General features: G+C 39.3%; 1 long non-coding RNA gene across 7 annotated transcripts in view; it reads right to left on the bottom strand.

Moving 5' to 3' along the window:
• Positions 1 to 21,086, bottom strand: part of LOC137638202 (uncharacterized) — a 253,903-nt gene that overhangs the window by 9,817 nt on the left and 223,000 nt on the right. For 3 of the 7 annotated variants that reach the window (XR_011043871.1, XR_011043872.1, XR_011043873.1), the window contains exon 1: positions 11,470 to 11,560. The exons of 2 other annotated variants lie outside the window; for them this stretch is intronic. This is a non-coding gene — a long non-coding RNA (uncharacterized lncRNA). Of the gene's footprint in view, positions 1 to 11,229; positions 11,249 to 11,383; positions 11,561 to 21,086 lie in introns of those variants that run through there. 2 more of the 7 variants (XR_011043874.1, XR_011043877.1) reach the window with 2 other exon arrangements.

A 21,086-nucleotide genomic window follows, 5' to 3' on the forward strand; every position in this document is an offset into this window, starting at 1 on the left:
AAAATCCCTATGAATACCGGTTATAAGAGAGCCAGTGGGTATATGAAAAAAAATATTGATAAACCTTCGTTTTATTGTAAACGAAGTGTCTGTAGTTTTTGAGGACAGGGCGACATCTTTCTTATTACTAGCCAAATCGTTTTTCACTTGTCCTTCAAATGAAGGTAAATATGTTAGTTACCCCCAAATCCCTCTCTCTCTGTAGCTATAATCTTTAAAAGAAAACTAAAGTTTATGGGTAACTATATATTCTGCATGAACATGGAAACCCTGACATTCTTCAATAATCTGAATAAAAATTTAAGCTAAAACATTTTAGCGATATATTGAATAAAAAAAGAAAATACAAATGTTACAACGTCCTTAACAAAATGTCTTAAAAGTAGTTTGGATGATATGTCAGCATTGGTTACCTTATTTCCACCTTAAGTAACATGGACCACTAGTGTCATTTTAGAAAATGTTACCACCTTGGAGCATATTTGATCAGAGAATGATTAATGATTGCTATATATTAATGGGTTTTTTGCTTATATTACCAATGAAATGAAAACACTTCAAAATTTATTATTTTGGGGAAATAAGTTCATAAAACATACGGTCACTTCTAGGTACACAACGGTTAAGGCAGAAAATGTGTTTAGAGCTATGGCCATTATAAGATAAACACATACGCACCCTCCTGAAGTAAATCCCTCGTATGATTAAGATTAAGAGGCATTTACTAAAATAGGATCTAATTTTCCATTTATTTACCGGTAGATTAATAAACATACTTCTAACAGAATTCATTCAACATTTTATTTTCCTTTAAACTAATGTAAGACAGATCCATGAAAATTTGACCCAAGTATACAGAAATATACTAATTACTAATTTTCAATATAATATAAATTTTTGTACAGTAGAAAATGAGAATCTTATACACAACAGACCACATTGCAATTAAACACTCGTTCCGAAGACAATAGAAATTTGTACTTCAGATCACAACGCAACTAACAAATCGTTGTGAAGACAGTTAATTTTATATACAGCAGATCCCTCTAAACTAACCACTCGTTCTGAAGAGTTAATTTTATGTACACCAGATCACGCTGCAACTAACCACACGTTTTGAAGACATTGAAATTTTATGCACAACAGATCGTTACAACCAACCAGACATTCTAAAGAACACTAAAATTTCATATGCAGATCATAATTCAGCTAACTGCTCTTTCTGAAGACAAAGAAATTTTATGTACAACAGATCACTGTTCAGCTAGCCAGACATTCTTAAGAACACTAAAATTTCATGTGCAGTATATATTGCAACTAACTTTCTGAAGAATGGAAAAGTTATATGTACAACAGATCCCATTGCAGATAACTTAACATTCTTATGAAAACTTAAAATTTCATGTACAGCAGATCACTCGAAACTAAGCACTCGTTCTGGAGACAGGAAATTTTATGTACAGCAGGTCCCGTTGCAACTAACCCGTTTCTGAAGACAAATGGAAATTTTATTTACAGAAGATCACGTTACAGCTAACCAGACATTCTCATGAAAACTAAAATATGTGCACCAGATCCCTTGTAACTAAACACTTAATCTGAAGACAATTAAACTTGTGTACAACACATCACGTTGCAACTAATCAGTCTAATTCTCATGAAAAAAAATTTTGTACAGCAGATTACATTGCAACTAAACCGACATTAAACAAATTTCATGTGCAGCTGACCACATTGCAACTAACCACTTTCTGACGACGAAAGAAATTTGATGTATAGTAGATCACGTTCCAGCTAACCAGACTAATTCAAGAAAAAAAAAAAAAGTTTCATTTGCATCAGATGGCATTGCAGCTAACCACTCGTCCAGAATGGTATTGAAATTTTAAGTACAGTAGATAACTAGGCAACTAACCACTCATTCAGAAGACTCTGGAAATTTCATGTACAGCAGAAAACGAAACTAACCACTCATTCCGAAGACTATGGAAATGTTATGTACAGTATATCACCTTGCAACTAACCAGACTCATTCTTAAGATAGATTTTATGTTCAGCAGACCACATTGTTTGTTGTCCAGAAATCTTTTAGTTGCAGACTCATTCTTAAGAAAAATTTCATTTACAGCAGATCATATTGCAACTAAAATCACTTCAGATGTGGAAATTTTATATACAGCAGATCAAGTTGCAACTAACCAGACTTATTCAAGAAAAATATCATGCATAGCAGATCATATTGCAACTAACAAATCACTGAAGACAACGAACATTCTATGTACAGCAGTTCACGTTGCAAATAACCAGCCTCATTATCAAGAAAAGTAGCAGATCATATCGCAACTAACCAAACTCATTCAAGAAAAAATTCATGTGCAGCATGGGACAGGAAAAGCTACCGTCAAAGTAAGTTAAAGTAGGTAAGATCACATTAAACCTAATGAATCACTCTGAAAATAATGGAAATTGTGTACAGCAGATCACGTTGTAACCAATCATACTCAAAAAAAAAAAAATAATTCAGTGTACAGCAGATCACATTGCAATTAACAAATCACTTTAAAGTGAAATTTTATGTACAGCAGATCACGTTGCAACTAACCACGTTGCAACTAACCTCGTTGCAACTAACCAGACTCATTCAAGAAACTAATTCCATGTACATCAGATAATATAGCAACTAACAAATCACTCTGAAGACAATGGAAATCCTATGTATAGCAGATCACGTTGCAACTAACCACGTTGCAACTAACCACGTTGTAACTAACCACGTTGCAACTAACCAGACTCATTCAAGAAACTAATTCCATGTACAGCAGATAATATTGCAACTAACAAATCACTCTGAAGACAATGGAAATCCTATGTACAGCAGATCCCGTTGCAACTAACCACGTTGCAACTAACCACGTTGCAACTAACCAGACTCATTCAAGAAACTAATTCCATGTACAGCAGATAATATTGCAACTAACAAATCACTCTGAAGACAATGGAAATCCTATGTACAGCAGATCACGTTGCAACTAACCACGTTGCAACTAACCAGACTCATTCAAGAAACTAATTCCATGTACAGCAGATAATATTGCAACTAACAAATCACTCTGAAGACAATGGAAATCCTACGTACAGCAGATCACGTTGCAACTAACCACGTTGCAACTAACCACGTTGCAACTAACCAGACTCATTCAAGAAACTAATTCCATGTACAGCAGATAATATTGCAACTAACAAATCACTCTGAAGACAATGGAAATCCTACGTACAGCAGATCACGTTGCAACTAACCACGTTGCAACTAACCACGTTACAACTAACCAGACTCATTCAAGAAACTAATTCCATGTACAGCAGATAATATTGCAACTAACAAATCACTCTGAAGACAATGGTAATCCTATGTAGAGCAGATCACGTTGTAACTAACCACGTTGCAACTAACCACGTTGCAACTAACCACGTTGCAACTAACCAGACTCATTCAAGAAACTAATTCCATGTACAGCAGATAATATTGCAACTAACAAATCACTCTGAAGACAATGGAAATCCTATGCACAGCAGATCACGTTGCAACTAACCACGTTGCAACTAACCACGTTGCAACTAACCAGACTCATTCAAGAAATTAATTCCATGTACAGCAGATAATATTGCAACTAACAAATCACTCTGAAGACAATGGAAATCCTATGTACAGCAGATCACGTTGCAACTAACCACGTTGCAACTAACCAGACTCATTCAAGAAACTAATTCCATGTACAGCAGATAATATTGCAACTAACAAATCACTCTGAAGACAATGGAAATCCTATGTACAGCAGATCACGTTGCAACTAACCACGTTGCAACTAACCAGACTCATTCAAGAAACTAATTCCATGTACAGCAGATAATATTGCAACTAACAAATCACTCTGAAGACAATGGAAATCCTATGTACAGCAGATCACGTTGCAACTAACCACGTTGCAACTAACCAGACTCATTCAAGAAACTAATTCCATGTACAGCAGATAATATTGCAACTAACAAATCACTCTGAAGACAATGGAAATCCTATGTACAGCAGATCACGTTGCAACTAACCACGTTGCAACTAACCAGACTCATTCAAGAAACTAATTCCATGTACAGCAGATAATATTGCAACTAACAAATCACTCTGAAGACAATGGAAATCCTATGTACAGCAGATCACGTTGCAACTAACCACGTTGCAACTAACCAGACTCATTCAAGAAAGTAATTCCATGTACAGCAGATAATATTGCAACTAACAAATCACTCTGAAGACAATGGAAATCCTATGTACAGCAGATCACGTTGCAACTAACCACGTTGCAACTAACCACGTTGCAACTAACCAGACTCATTCAAGAAACTAATTCCATGTACAGCAGATAATATTGCAACTAACAAATCACTCTAAAGACAAAGGAAATCCTATGTACAGCAGATCACGTTGCAACTAACCTCGTTGCAACTAGACTCGTTGCAACTAACCTCATTGCAACTAACCAGACTCATTCAAGAAACTAATTCCATGTACAGCAGATAATATTGCAACTAACAAATCACTCTGAAGACCATGGAAATCCTATGTACAGCAGATCACGTTGCAACTAACCTCGTTGCAACTAGCCTCGTTGCAACTAACCTCGTTGCAACTAACCTCGTTGTAACTAACCAGACTCATTCAAGAAACTAATTCCATGTACAGCAGATAATATTGCAACTAACAAATCACTCTAAAGACAATGGAAATCCTATGTACAGCAGATCACGTTGCAACTAACCTCGTTGCAACTAACCACGTTGCAACTAACCACGTTACGTTCAACTAACCAGACTCATTCAAGAAACTAATTCCATGTACAGCAGATAATATTGCAACTAACAAATCACTCTGAAGACAATGGAAATCCTATGTACAGCAGATCACGTTGCAACTAACCACGTTGCAACTAACCAGACTCATTCAAGAAACTAATTCCATGTACAGCAGATAATATTGCAACTAACAAATCACTCTGAAGACAATGGAAATCCTATGTACAGCAGATCACGTTGCAACTAACCTCGTTGCAACTAACCTCGTTGCAACTAACCTCGTTGCAACTAACCAGACTCATTCAAGAAACTAATTCCATGTACAGCAGATAATATTGCAACTAACAAATCACTCTGAAGACAATGGAAATCCTATGTACAGCAGATCACGTTGCAACTAACCACGTTGCAACTAACCTCGTTGCAACTAACCAGACTCATTCAAGAAACTAATTCCATGTACAGCAGATAATATTGCAACTAACACATCACTCTGAAGACATTGGAAATCCTATGTACAGCAGATCACGTTGCAACTAACCTCGTTGCAACTAACCACGTTGCAACTAACCAGACTCATTCAAGAAACTAATTCCATGTACAGCAGATAATATTGCAACTAACAAATCACTCTGAAGACAATGGAAATCCTACGTACAGCAGATCACGTTGCAACTAACCTCGTTGCAACTAACCACGTTGCAACTAACCACGTTGCAACTAACCACGTTGCAACTAACCAGACTCATTCAAGAAACTAATTCCATGTACAGCAGATCACATTGCAACTAACAAATTACTGAAGAAAAGGGAAATTTTATGTAGAGCAAATCACGTTGCAACTAACCAGACTTATTCTTGAGAATAAGTGGTACCAAGCCTTTTTTTTTTCTTAACTACTTCCCTTTATTTATATTACACCAAATTAATGCAATCCATCTTTCAAACATCCCTGCATAATTGAACAGTCTCTCAGTATATGAAGGTTTAATATTTCTGAATTTTTACAAATTTCGTGCGAGAAAATTTATGATTAAAAAAATAATGTGCGCTTTTTGGGTATCTCTACCTCCATGATTTAAATACAGAGTAGAAAACTAGGTAAAATAGTTTGAAATAGGGTTTTTTTTCCGACAATATTTTCAATAATGAAAATTATTACTCCACTAAAGTAATTGTCTAAGTTTTGCTTCAGGAATTTATTTTCAGTTGGCCACATTAATTTGACTTTCAGAACATATGCTACTGAAGATCCCGTAAATAAAGAGTAAATGATTAAAACCCGTTTGATGTCTCATAGCAGATGAGCCAAAACCCGTTCGATGTCTCATAGCAGATGAGCCAAAACCCGTTCGATGTCTCATAGCAGATGAGCCAAAACCCGTTCGATGTCTCATAGCAGATGAGCCAAAACCCGTTCGACGTCTCATAGCAGATGAGCCAAAACCCGTTCGACGTCTCATAGCAGATGAGCCAAAACCCGTTCGACGTCTCATAGCAGATGAGCCAAAACCCGTTCGACGTCTCATAGCAGATGAGCCAAAACCCGTTCGACGTCTCATAGCAGATGAGCCAAAACCCGTTCGACGTCTCATAGCAGATGAGCCAAAACCCGTTCGACGTCTCATAGCAGATGAGCCAAAACCCGTTCGACGTCTCATAGCAGATGAGCCAAAACCCGTTCGACGTCTCATAGCAGATGAGCCAAAACCCGTTCGACGTCTCATAGCAGATGAGCCAAAACCCGTTCGACGTCTCATAGCAGATGAGCCAAAACCCGTTCGACGTCTCATAGCAGATGAGCCAAAACCCGTTCGACGTCTCATAGCAGATGAGCCAAAACCCGTTCGACGTCTCATAGCAGATGAGCCAAAACCCGTTCGACGTCTCATAGCAGATGAGCCAAAACCCATTCTAAACTTTTTATCCAATGGTAAATAAAAAAACCTGACAAAATATCTGATAAGAAATCCAGATGTCCTTTGTAGGAGGGATTATAGATCCCATTCTAAAACGTGTAATTACAATGAAAATATAATCCACCATATCGACAATATCTCATGGGGTCATTTCTGTGAAAGTAACAATAATTGTACAGGCTACACAAACTATTGAATAAAATTCGCTTTATAGCCTGATGTGTAAATTTATAAAATTTAAATGAAAGAAAACTTTAAAAATTTAACAAGTATTTGTACTTCAAAATTTACATCAACTGGTCAGCAACAAAAAGCTAAAATATATTTCCCTTGAACGCATAAACTATCTTTACAGTTCTTACTATGACTGATGAAAAAATATTTTACGCTGTCTTGCAAAAGTATATTAACTTCCCCATAACAAATACCCCTTTATGATACTGAAATCATTCAAAACTTTCCGTACTATCGGTACGACTTGATATTTTACTACAGAATAGTCAAATTTTATAAAGAAAAAAAATGTTACGTAGTTTACTGTATAGAAAACGACCACCTTACCACAATATGCATTTTACTGTTTATCAGTCTATCTCTCCAAAAGGAACATTGGATATTCAATGGATAAGTTAAAAAGAAAACTAACCAGCCATTAGCTAAAATGTCTTTCCTGCACTTCCCCAATATCGAGGGGACCTACACATTAACGCTGAACAACACACACAGGGAATTGCCGTATCTCTTAACTAGCAATCTGTAAATCTTAATAAGAGCTATGATTTACTTAAGCATATTTACTGCTATAGGTCTTATTTTCGATAATTAGACTTACCCTAATAAATTATGAAATATATAAAAAGTCTTACAAATTTCACTTTAACCTTCAAGTATTAACGTCCTTGCACAACTAAATTAATTATACTATTTTCCTACTAAATCCTCAACTAAATCTTTCCACTAATTTCAGTACCATTGAGTCATTCGAATCAGATCGCTTGCTTCTACTCGTAGGGTTACTCAAAATGGTAACATACTGGCCTCGTTTATGTCTCCTATCGGTTCACTATGGACATCTCCCATTTATGGTTTCTTACAAAAACCTCATCTTTTACGGGTTGGTAACCGTAATATCACTTTTATGTCAATATATCAGGTGTCTGGGGAGAGAGAAAACTCCTACCAGACGCGTTCCCCGGGTGGCGGATGGGGGAACCCCTAGGAATTAGACACTTAGGGCTGCTCTGAGTATGTTGAATAAGGAGCCGTGGACCAAACAACCGAGGTCCTGACAGTATATTCAGCAATAGGTTAGGACAGGCCTTGTAAGCCGCTAACTGAATCTTTAACGCTCGAGAAACTCAAGGATCAGTTGTCAGATGGAAAAATAGGCGACGAAAATGGAAAGTCTTAGGAAAAATGTTAAAGATAAACTGAATTTTTATATCCGGTGTTAAAACTAAATGATTATCAACATTTATTCCAGGATTATTTTTTATTTGCTACCGCAAATTTTTAGCAGACTGGAAATGAAAAGGTTTTAAGTTTTATCAGAACTTTTTTTCAATCATCACCCAAAGAATCTTTATAAATTGATCTGCCATATAAAAATTTGATAAATACTTCGCCATTAAATTTTCTCTAAACTAATCTAACACAAAAGAAAAAAAAGTGGCAAGATTGCCGAGGGCAAATTTTGAAATTTATAATTTAAAAAAATACTGAAATATAAATTAGATTTACCTAGAATACGGCAAACAAAGCTTCTAATTCCCTAGTGCTAATACTTTGATATAAAGCTCTTTAATTATCTCAATCAGGAGGTTGTGTTTTTACATTTCAACAGCCTAATTAAAACAATAGTTACGGATAAATTAATAAAAAATTATAGGCTAACTTATAAGTGATTAGATTTGGCCCGTCATCCATATCACCATCAGGATCCAAGAGTTTAAAATTAGTTTTCACTATTTGGAGATTAGACCAGTTTAGATATTTCTCAAACATATAAATGCAATTATAGAGGGAACTGACCTGCCCTGGAGGTCTACACTCGAGTGTCTTTTTACTTATGAGAAAGACAATTTATTAGTATCTTATTACTCGTGTCGCTGATAACTTATAATCGATTCCTCGAGACAAATTAGTTTTTGTTACAGGTCTGCACCTTGAGTACCTTATACCATCAGCTTTTATAACCTATAATAATTTAGTTTACATACAAAAACTTTCAACGTTTAAGTAACACAGAATGCCAACTCCTACTTATCTCACTATCAACATTTGCTAGAGAATTTTTTACCCGCGAACTAGCAGTTTGGAAAACTTTGGATAACTTGCACAAATCTGAAAGTTATGGAAACTTGCCTTACAGCCACCTACAGTATACCATTTCAAAATGCCATTTGGAGCCTTTGTAGGGTGACGGCCAGATCCCGTAGTAAACGGGAATATTCTGAACTGGCCGTCGTTCTAAAAACGATTTTGGCAGGAGAAGCTAACTTAAAAAAACTCACCTAACCTATGCTAAAAGCCATATCCTTACCTAAGGGGGCTTCCCCCCCCCCCCTTACACAACAGTTTCCTTACCTACGAGTACGACGGGAGAAGCTAACTTAAAAAACCCACCTAACCTATGGTAAAAGCCGTGTCCTTACACAGGGGGGCTGCGCCCCCCGGACCCCACCCCCCTTACACGACATATTTAAGATCCATAGACCATTTCCAAACGTTTTTATTCTATACAAGATAACAGTCGGAGCGATAATAAGCAAATTAGGACGCTTGTCCGTAGCGCTACAAACTACCCTGCCATTTATATCTCAAAACTTTTCACTTAAGTTACAGTATAATTTGAAATGATAGTCCATGACCTATTGATGCAAGTTAGTAAGGTACACTGTAAAATAGCCACTTGAAAATATTATAATAGTTCACTGCAATTTTTTTTTTTTACCTGTTCAAGTGGTGATAATCTACTGAATGCTCTATACAAGTTATGAAGACTTTTCTGAAGGAGAAAGACTTAGAGATACCAAGTAAAATTCTTTTAGCTTTTCGTACTGACAAAAGCTACGAAAAGTATTAGATTGAACATTATGCAGATCGTAATCTTCGTTAACAATAATATTAGAATTGAGAACGTGAAGTTAGGATAAAATTAGGTTAATGAATATTTTAAAATATAAAATATGCTATACTATTAACAAATAAAATTTGATTAATTTAATTAACCCACCAATGATGTACAAAGGTATCCGAAATATTGATACTAAGCCTCTAAGAAACTAAGAAAAATTTAAAAGAAAAAAATCCATAAGTATGAAAGCTGGGGACTTGTTATACATTCTAACCATCCTTATGGAAGCTTATATATTCCAATCATCCTTATGGAAGCTTATATATTCCAATCATCCTTATGGAAGCTTAATTCTAATTTTGTATTTAATTTCCATTATATCTAGTTTTGGATTCCACTGGTTTCCTACCTTCACCTTTAGTCATAACTGAAAATCCAGTGTTATTAACCTATTATAAAAACTTTTCGTAAACAAAGAATCTATTTGTAATCTAAAATTCTTACTTAATTTCCAAAGAAAACTAAAGACTTTCTTGTTCTTTATACGCTTCGATAGTGTGGATTTGACAAACTATGTGGTGCGAAATACCAAATGCCTTGTAATCGATATAAAATGACTAAAGGTCCTGTAGAGAGTAGTGCTCCCCTAATATATGGGACCAGAAAAGCAGCCCTTAAGGTAAATATTCTCGCTGCTCTATTATGGGAAGCGGTAAGTGGAGGAGTTGAACTCACCAAACATGAGTGTCCTTATTACGGAGATTTACTTTCACACGAGTACCAATAGCTAGACTAAAGGTGTGTTTCAAGCAAAATTAAATTACACTAAATTATTTAATTCCCCGAGAGAAATAAATCTTCAAACTCTAGTCGTGGTGGAACTAACGACCAATATGGAAAAATAAAAGTTGACAAACCATCCTGGAGCGTGTGAATATTTGAAATGTTAATGTGTTCAAAATACCAGTTAATGAATACGATGTACAACAACAAAATCACTCAAGAGAATAAAAGCTTCGCTTGCGCAGTAACCCGTAACCAATCACTCTAAAGTTATAAAAGGACTTGGCAAAAGAATTGACGAGTACAAATTTTGTAGATCGATACGTAAAGTTATGCTACACACCCTTTTTAGCGAAAACCATGCAAAGATACTCGGTACTCGTCCATTTCTTATAGAAAATTTCAATTCCGCTAGAAATTAGTATCTCATTAGTCGTGTCGCTGATAACTTATAATCAATTCCTCGAGACAAATTAGTTTTTGTTACAGGTCTGCACCTTGAGTATCTTATACCATCAGCTTTTACAACCTGTAGTAATTTAGTTTACATACAAAAACTTTCAACGTTTAAGTAACACACAAAATGCCAACTCCTACTTTTCTCACCATCATGGTCAAGTCACGATCACTTCGACTTTAAAGTACTACGAACACTAAACTCATACCACACTAGTGAAGCTCACTAGAATTATCACAACCGATAGCCATTTTGTAAAATGGATACGTATTCATATAACCACTTAAAACAATAGAAATTTACTTATGGGTCACCGTTCAATAACCATTATAAACCATATTCCTAAGGTTAAAAGCTCCTTCCGTAGGAATTCAATCCGTTTCACTTACAGTTTACATAAATGGCTGCCATGCTTTCTCTCCCAGATCCTCTTCTCAATGTTTCGACCAATGGCGCAAACGTGTTACATTTTGTTTTCAGAAAAGAAGCACATGAGTGTCCTGATTGGTTAAGACAAACAAGGACTCTAAAGGAATGTTGTCTTGCTCTTAACTAACACTGACATCTGTTGGGAAAAATATAAACATCTAGGCAAAACTATGAAATTGTTGAAGAGCAAAATTATGACAAAACGATAACGAATTTTACTGTTTATATATATATATATATATATATATATATATATATATATATATATATATATATATATATATATATATATATATATGTTTATTTATGTATTATTTCAAAATTTCTTATATATTGAAGCTATTAGCCAATTTACAGTGTGTGGAAGCTCGCACCATTTGGAAATGTAAGAGAATTTCTCTCACACTCTCGAAACAGGACGAGAATTAGTGCGATTTTTTAGTATGGGAGTTACAGGATAATGCTCACTTATACATTAGGTAAAGTCAAGGTCTTTTAAATATACTCCGAGTATATTCAAAGGACCTCGGCTAAAGTATTATTCTCGAGTATCATACCTGTGAGAGAGTATATCCCTTTTTTTTATTTTTCCTATCTTATTGAGTTACCCATTGTTGTGCTTCACGTAATATACGTATCTATAGAAAACGTAGATTATGATGTCACTCGCCTACGTAACCATGACATAGACTAAAGGTTTAATAACCAAGAATAGAAAGTCTCCACCAGTGCCTGGCATCTCCTATTAGAATTCAAAGCATACGTGACATCTAATACAAAAGTCTTTAACTAATCATGTTAGAAAGTCATTATACTATTTTTTAGAATGCATCTTATCTATACTACTTCTGTGTCTGTATCGTTTCAGTTTATATCATCATCATCATCATAATCATCATCTCCTCCTACGCCCATTGACGCAAAGGGCCTCGGTTAGATTTTACCAGTCGTCTCTATTTAAAGCTTTTAAATCAATACTTCTCCATTCGTCATCTCCCACTTCACGTATAGTCCTCATCCATGTAGGCCTTGGTCTTCCAACTCTTCAAGTGCCTTTTGGAGCCCAGTTGAAAATTTGGTGAACTAATCTCTCTTGGGAAGTGCGAAGTGCATACCCAAGCCATCTCCATCTACCCCTCACAATGGTCTCATCCACATATGGCACTCGAGGTTGCATAATGAAATATAGATATAAACACAAAGAGGCTTATTTTTTTGACTTGCCAGCCTGTGAAGCTTGAAGAAATACATTTTGGTTTAAAAGTTCATATGATTTTTCTTTTTAATATGAACAGTATAGACACAGCCTTCAAGGTGCTTTATGAGTTTAGTATGAACAGCAATGAGTCAAAATGCGGCGCGAATAAGCTAGAATGTGAGAGCCATTAAAACCTAATCGACTATGAACGCTGATAATAAAACCTGGTCCATCGTCTATATTTATATCCATCCAGTTTTTCGGTTTTGATTTAAAATCACGAATGGTTTGTTTTACTCTCCTAATTACTTATATCTTATACTATATTTAGGATATGTAAGACTGAGAGAGAGAGAGAGAGAGAGAGAGAGAGAGAGAGAGAGAGAGAGAGAGAGAGAGAGAGAGAGAGAATGGGTATGCTTTTCAAGATTATATGAATTGGAGTTAACCTAAGCACGGACTTCCAAAATAACGATATAACTTGTACCAAGCAATAAATATGTATTATATATATATATATATATATATATATATATATATATATATATATATATATATATATATAGTTTATGTATATATGTATATACTGTATATCATCCCTATTATTAACATACAGGAGAGGAAAAGATTAATGTAAAAAAAAAACAATTTCCTTTATGGAGCACATTCCGAAAATTGAATGTGCCTCCTAATAAAAATCCTTTTCCCTCTCCATCTCTCACTGAAACCGGTTTTGGCGAAAGAGAGAACTGTCGATATCAAATTGCTCTAAATCCCTGAAGTGGCGGCAAACGAGACCTCAATGTGAGTAACCAACGAAGTGGAAAACCACTTTCCCATGACTGAAGATGCATTTATTTAAATCTATACTGTACAGTATATGGTCTAAACATATCTCTTTACATAAATATATATCACTAACACTCGTGATTTTAATCAACGTAGATAACCATAAGATCATTTAATACTGAATTCTACATTGGGAATATATATCCACTGGAATTCCTTTAGGGTAATAGCTTCTGCCTGGGCAGGGATTCAAACTCGTGCCACTAAGCCCAAACCATACCAGCGAGGACTATACCAACTGACCTATCAAGAGAAAAGCTATTACAAAGTTGCTATATATTCCCAAGGTAGAATTCGGTATTAAATACTCTTGTGGGTGATATTTACATCTCTTTACGTATCTATTTGTTTTAATTAATTACCAATCGTTTAGGATCATTTAAAAAGATAATGATTTGCAAATATGTACGCAGCATGATCAAGAGAAAAATATAAAGAAATTTTACGCCTTTAACAAGAATTAGCGACCTGATGCAAGCGGTAAGGAGCTATAATGAGGCTCGTAAGTTTATGGCAGAAACAAAAATTTTATGTAAAGTAAGAGAGCGTAATGTACTAGTTGGATTTTTGGGAACCAGGAGTAATAATTGCCTTGAATAAAAAGAAAGTAAGAGTTAAATGAAGTTATTTGAGAGAAGTGTGATTACGTTACAGTAACAAGTTACACACGCGCACATGCACACTATATATATATATATATATATATATATATATATATATATATATATATATATATATATATATATATATATATATATATATATAACGGATTTTGAGCGAAGCGAAAAATATATTTTTGGGTGAGATGGCCATGTCATCCTGATGGAAGTTCCTATAGGGTAGCTTCCTAGGGTATATTACAACTACGGCGATATTCCCAGAGAATTTACCTTAAGGTACCAGAATTCTAACTCCTGGAGCGAGTATCCCTCGTGAAAGGGATATCACGACATATCAGAGGACGTATTCTAGACACGTCACATGGCAATCTACATCCTGGACAGAGATTTCGTCTCGTAGGAGGTGATTGACGAGATACGAATTCGGGAAAGAAAAAGGGGAGCCGCTCCCAAGGCTTCCCTATCCCCCAATTCGTATGCGTGCCTGGCGCCAATCCTGGCGCCATCTGTATTCCTTGTAGCGTACACGAGGTGCTACAGATACTGTATGTAGGGAGGGGTCCTACAGCCCTTTCTTAGAAAGGCAAGGGCGGGTCCATCAGGACGACATGGCCATCTCACCCAAAAATAGATTTTTCGCTTCGCTCAAAATCCGTTTTTTGGGCTCAAGCCATGTCGTCCTGATGGAAGTGTACCAGAGCATTACTGTATCTGTGGATTCTCAGAACGTGCCGTACTCCCCGGAGGTAATTTTTTCCCGGTCGACTAGACCTAGAGACCTAAGATGTTACCGTTATACATCTTTTCAACTAACTATAAACTATGTTAGAGCTTCCTGCCCCCTACAGGGAAGAGTCCTACTAGACTCTGGAAAGTCTCGAAGAGTACATATATCTATGTATGAATACCAGGCAAGCTAATATAGTGGTCTCGCCCTATATTAAGTAAAGCATAGTTTGTATAGAACCACTACGTCAATATATATTGACCAGTAATCCGCACAATACTTGTATTGGACAAAGGTTTATATCCGCATAGGAAGAAACTAATAAAACCGCCCTCGTCCCTTTATGGGACGGAGTCCTCCCATTAGGGGACTACATAAACCAATGCAACATAGCTTGCATAACAGAACAATTCTATCAGAATTATCCCAGATAAGATACATAGAATTAAAATGCTCAATTATACCAATAAATTGACACAGGTGAAAGAGACGCAAGGTTCTCAAGAACAAGTTTATTGACAGATAATAAACAGACAGGTTAACAACAAATATATATATATAAAAGAGGATAACCCAAAACTTTAAGCATAAGTATGATAGTAAACAGAACTTGTTTATCTGAAAGAAAAACCATTAAACACCACTTTAATAAGATACCGAGGTATCAAGTCATAAAAGTCTGTATTACAAATCAATCACATTAGCGTTAGAAACGCTCGGCACACATGTCTGAACTTATGCTAGGTTCACCTTTGAAAGAAGGAACAGTCTATATGGGCACTTGGTGCCCTCATTTAGTTTGTAGTACAGTATGTACCTACACACTCACCCTGGACTTAATCGTCCCAATTAAGACCACTGTTCCTCGCAGAGTTAAACAGTAGGGTTAACTACACGACCCACTGCTACCACAGATCTCTTAAGTTCCTCTACTTGCTTCGCATAGTGGCGAAAGAACACCCTGGAAGACTTCCAGCCCGTGTATGAACGGAGATGTTCAAAATCCATACAATTAAAGAAATTTAGGGATGAGGCAACTTTCCTCGGATCGTGACCTGCGGGTGTACTGTCAGGATCCGCTCTGCGAATAAAATATGTGATTTTCGCTCTGAGTTGATTCAGAGATAAATTTGAGCCTGATGTTTCTCCCCTGAATAGTTGACCACCCTTGAAGTCTGAAGTTCTACGAAGATAGACCTTTAGGCATTCTACTGGACATAGAGATGCATCTTCTTTCAGAGGGCAGATTCTCCAGGGACCCCACCTGTTGGTGGGTAACTCATTCTTGGCGAGAAACGTAGGATCCGGAAACAGGTTCAGATCCCCCCCATCCAGGAACTGAACACGACCTGCCTCTCTCGAGAGGGCTACGATCTCACTAACCCTGGCCCCGGACGCGAGTGCAAATAGGAAAATAACTTTTTGCGTCAAATCCTTTAACGCACATTCTTCATTGCTCAACAGGGAGGCGAAATGAAGAACTTTGTCTAAAGACCATGAGATGGGCTTTGGAGGTGCTGAAGGTCTGAGCCTAGCGCAGGCTTTCGGAACTTTATTAAAGATCTCGTTACCTAGGTCGATCTGGAAGGCAAATAAAATGGGTCTCATCAAAGCAGATTTACACACTGAAATCGTGTTAGCTGCCAACCCTTGGCCATGGAGGTGGATGAAGAAAGATAAGCAGAAGTCTGTTGAGATCTCCTGCGGATTCTTTGCCTTTACAAAGGCCACCCATTTTCTCCAAGATGACTCATATTGCCTTCTAGTCGATTTGCACTTATATTCCTCTAGGAAGTCTATGCTGGCTTTCGAAATCCCGAAACGCTTTCTCACCGCAAGGGCGAGAAAATCATGAGCTGCAGGGTCCGGGTTTTCTGTAATGAAGCGCAGACAGTCGACTTCTGGACTCGCTGTGTCAGAACTGGATGTGGTAGCGGCACGAACTTCATGTGTAGTTCCAACGCCAAGGGGAACCACATACTGTTCGGCCACTTGTGGGCCACTATTGCCGCTACCCCCTTGAAGGATCTCAGTTTGTTGAGGACCCTCAACAGAAGGTTGTGAGGAGGGAACAGATAAATCCTGGACCATCTGTTCCAGTCGAGGGACATTGCGTCCACTGCTTCCGCTAAGGGGTCCTCGTACGGGGACACGTACAGGGGCAACTTCTTGTTGTCTTTCGTCGCAAAAAGGTCTATCTGCAGTTCTGGGACTTGATTCAGAATGAAGGAGAATGATCCTGCGTCTAAGGACCATTCCGACTCTATCGGTGTGAACCTGGATAGAGCGTCCGCTGTCCCATTGCGGACTCCTTGAAGGTGAACTGCCGACAGGTACCACTTCTTCTTTTCCGCCAATCGGAAAATGGCTAACATCACTTGGTTGAGAGGTGGTGACCTCGACCCTTGTCGATTCAAGCATCTCACCACCACCTCGCTGTCCATCACCAATCTTATGTGGATCGAGTGACGTGGGGAGACTTTCTTTAAGGTAAGGAGCACTGCCATAGCTTCTAGAAAGTTTATATGAAAGGTCCTGAATAGCTTGGACCAAGTCCCCTGGACTTTTTTCCGATGAGAGTGACCTCCCCATCCCTCCTTTGAGGCGTCTGAGTGAATCGTCATCGACGGGGGAGGTGGCTGAAGAAGAACCGACTTCTTTAGATGTCTGGCTTGGGACCAAGGTCTGAGAAGAGTACGTAACCGAGGCGGCACTGGTCTTCTCAGGTCTCTTCGCGCGTTTGATGCATACCTTCTCCAAACTCCGGTTGCATCCTTTAGCTGTGCTCTTAGCACTGGGTCTGTCACTGAAGCAAACTGGAGAGAGCCTAGTACCCTCTCCTCTTCGCGTCTTGATATCCTTTCGGAATCTAGAAGTCTCTTGACAGAGCCCGCTATCTCCTTCCTTTTCTTCGTCGGGATGGAGAAACTGTGTGACAAAAGGTCCCAGTGGATTCCCAGCCACTGGAACTTTTGGGATGGAGAAAGTCGAGACTTTTTTCTGTTGATCTTGAAGCCTAGGTACTCTAGGAACTGGATCACCTGACTGGAAGCTTGCAAGCATTCGGTCTCGGATACTGCCCACACCAGCCAGTCGTCCAGGTAGGCTACTACCTGAATTCCCTTTAGGCGTAATTGTTTGAGAGCTGCGCTCGCAAGCTTTGTGAAAATCCTTGGGGCTATGTTTAGCCCGAATGGCATGGCTCTGAAGGCGTACAGTCTCCGTTGTAGCCTGAACCCTAGGTAGGGGGAGAGTCGACGGCTGATTGGAATGTGCCAATAGGCGTCTGACAAGTCTATAGAGACTGAGTATGCCCTCTTGGGCAGTAAGGTCCTTATGTGTTGCAGTGTTATCATCTTGAATTTGCAATTCACTATGAACTTGTTGAGTGGCGACAAGTCCAGAATGACTGAGCTTTTCCGAGTCTTTCTTGGGAACACAAAACAGCCTCCCTTGGAATTTGATGGACTTCACCTTTCGGATCACCTTTTTCTCCAACAGTTCTTGAACGTACTCCTCCAAAACGGGGGTGGAGTGTTGGAAAAACCGAAGGCACGGGGGTGGAGTGCTGTACCAGCTCCAGCCCAGTCCATTCTTGAGTAGGCTTTGGGCCCAGGGATCGAAGGTCCAGCGATCCCAAAATTTCATCAGTCTCCCTCCTACCGGTATCGTTTCACTTGGACTGCCGTCCTGAGGTCTTGCCTCCCTGACCACGACCACCTCTGAATCCCCTTCCCCTTGAGGGGCGCCTAGACGAGCCTCTGGCTGCTCCTCTAGGTTTTGCACGAAAGGAAGAAGACTGTCCTTCGAACGTTGGGGTGAATGTGGTTGACTGACCTGGCACAGCCTGGGGTACCCACTGAAAAGTAGTCGGGGTTTGTGCCACCATCTGGGGCACTGGAGGCAATGGCAATTGCAGTTGCTGTTGCTGTCTATAAGGCTTGGCTGGCCGAGACGGTAGCCTAGTCCTCATATTCTTCCTCTTTGGTTGAGGACCCTCATCCGGGGAAGATTTTCTTTTGATAGCCAGGCCCCACTTCTGGAGAAGGTTTCTATTCTCCACGGCGGCCTTATTAACAACCTCTTTGACCACATCGGTAGGGAAAAGGTCTTTTCCCCAAATGTTGGAGGAGATTAACTTCCTTGGCTCGTGTCTCACCGAAGCCCCGGTGAACACGAACTCCCTGCAAGCTCTCCTTGCCTTGACGAAGCCATAAAGGTCCTTCGTCACTGTGGCTAGGTGAGACTTAGCCACTACCATGAACATTTCATGGACCTTGGGGTCACTTGCCATCGTCTCAAGAGTAGTCTGATGAGACATTGAGGCAGCCAGTCTTTCTTTTGTCTCGAACTCTCTTCGTAAAAGAGAGTCGGACAGCTTGGGGAGGTCCTCGCCGAATTGCCGTCCGGCAATATCAGCCTCCAACTTTCCCACTGAGAATGTAAGATGGACATCCTTCCAGTCTTTGTGGTCCATAGGCAGGGCCAGCGACAAGGGTTTACACTCCTCCAGGGAGGGGCAAGGCTTGCCGGCCTCGACTGCCTTTAGGACAGCCGCAAACCCTTTCTGTAAAAAGGGGAAGGCTCTATCAGGAGAGGACACAAAAGAAGGGAGCTTCTTGCTCAATGCAGCTACCTTCGAGTTAGAGAAGCCCCTCTCTTTCATCGAAGATGAAAGTAGGGCTTGAGCCTTAGCGTGGTCCATAATAATGACCTCCTTCGGCTCTGTCTCCTCCCTTGAAGCTGGTTCTTTTCTCAGCCGGACATAGCAGTCCGGATATGATGCCTTGCTGGGCCAGAATTCTACCTCCTCTAGGGGAACTGAACCCAGCTTATCCGAGATGACGATCTTTCCAGTCGTCATCGGCATGTGCTCAGCATACCTCCATGGGTTAGCATCTGAGCATATGGGAAGGTCTTTCACATTGAGCCTTTTCCGGGGCCCATGTGATTCTGCCAGGGACTGCATACGCAGTTCCATTGCAGCCGCCTTCTCCTGGTTCTCCTTCTGCATTTGTTGGATCATTCCAACAATCGAAGAGAGGGCCTGTCCCAGTTCTACTGGGAGACCAGCCGATGTTGAGGGGATAGGCTCCGGCATCTGAACCGGAGTAGCCGACACCTCGTCGACCTCATCCTCTATGACATCCGGGGTTTGAACTTCATCCTGACCTTCTGCCAGGAGGTCTTCTTCCAAACGTTCGTCCAGGTCAGACATCCTGTCATCCAACTGGATGTCTTGCATTGCGACTGCGACTTCCACGTCCACCTGGACTTGATCTTGAGGGATCTCCTCTTGAGGCTGGGGAATCACTGCATCAGCTGATGCCTGGGGAAAAAGATACGCCCTCATCTTCTCATTTGGAAGATAAGGGCCAGAGGTGTTCTTCTTGAAGCCCCTTACCCAAGTACGAAGCTTTTCCCTTGCTATATCCCTTGATTCCGCCGTTCTAGGGGAATCAAAAGCCTCAGTAATCAGGTTAGTGCATACAGTACATACCTGAGGGTCCCAATACTGGAGATCATCCTTGGAGACAGCGCATGCTGCGTGTCTCCTACAACACTCATGTCCGCAGAGGTTCTTGCTGCGGACATTGCAGAAAACATTTCCGCACTTCGTAGGGTCCTCCTGTAAAGAGAAGAAATTTCCATGAGTATCAAGTGAACTATGTATCACTGGATATGCATAGTATAGCATAAAAATTCATAAAGGAAAGACACACACTTGTGTTTCCCTCACAACCCATTGCTGCAGCCTTCCAGATAATAAAATCAAAATGGTTTATCTCTTCTAGAGTAACCAATGCAAGGTTTCCAGAGGAAACAGGTGGAGCTCACACCTAAGCAATGATTTTAAAATCCTGGATAATAGACAGGGAAGAACTCAGCTTCCTATCTGAGGGCAACAGCAAAGGGATGTGCAAGAAAACACAATAGTGTTAGAAGATACAGTGCTGTACCAAAACCTTTACTATAGTTTTCTTCTTACTGTATATGCTATACAGAAGAATACTAGTACAGTATAGGGGGATGTGTGCCGGCCTGCCTTTGCCGGCCGGCACACACCACAACTAGCTTTAAAGTATACTACTTAACAGCTATAGGGCGGCAGCACTCTGGTTCAAATGCCTGTGCCGGTCGGCAGCAACTGCCGGCCGGTAACAGCCAGTGTTGGCCGGCAAT

This window comes from Palaemon carinicauda, chromosome 3, assembly GCF_036898095.1.
Source record: "Palaemon carinicauda isolate YSFRI2023 chromosome 3, ASM3689809v2, whole genome shotgun sequence".
Classification (NCBI taxonomy): Eukaryota; Metazoa; Arthropoda; class Malacostraca; order Decapoda; family Palaemonidae; genus Palaemon; species Palaemon carinicauda.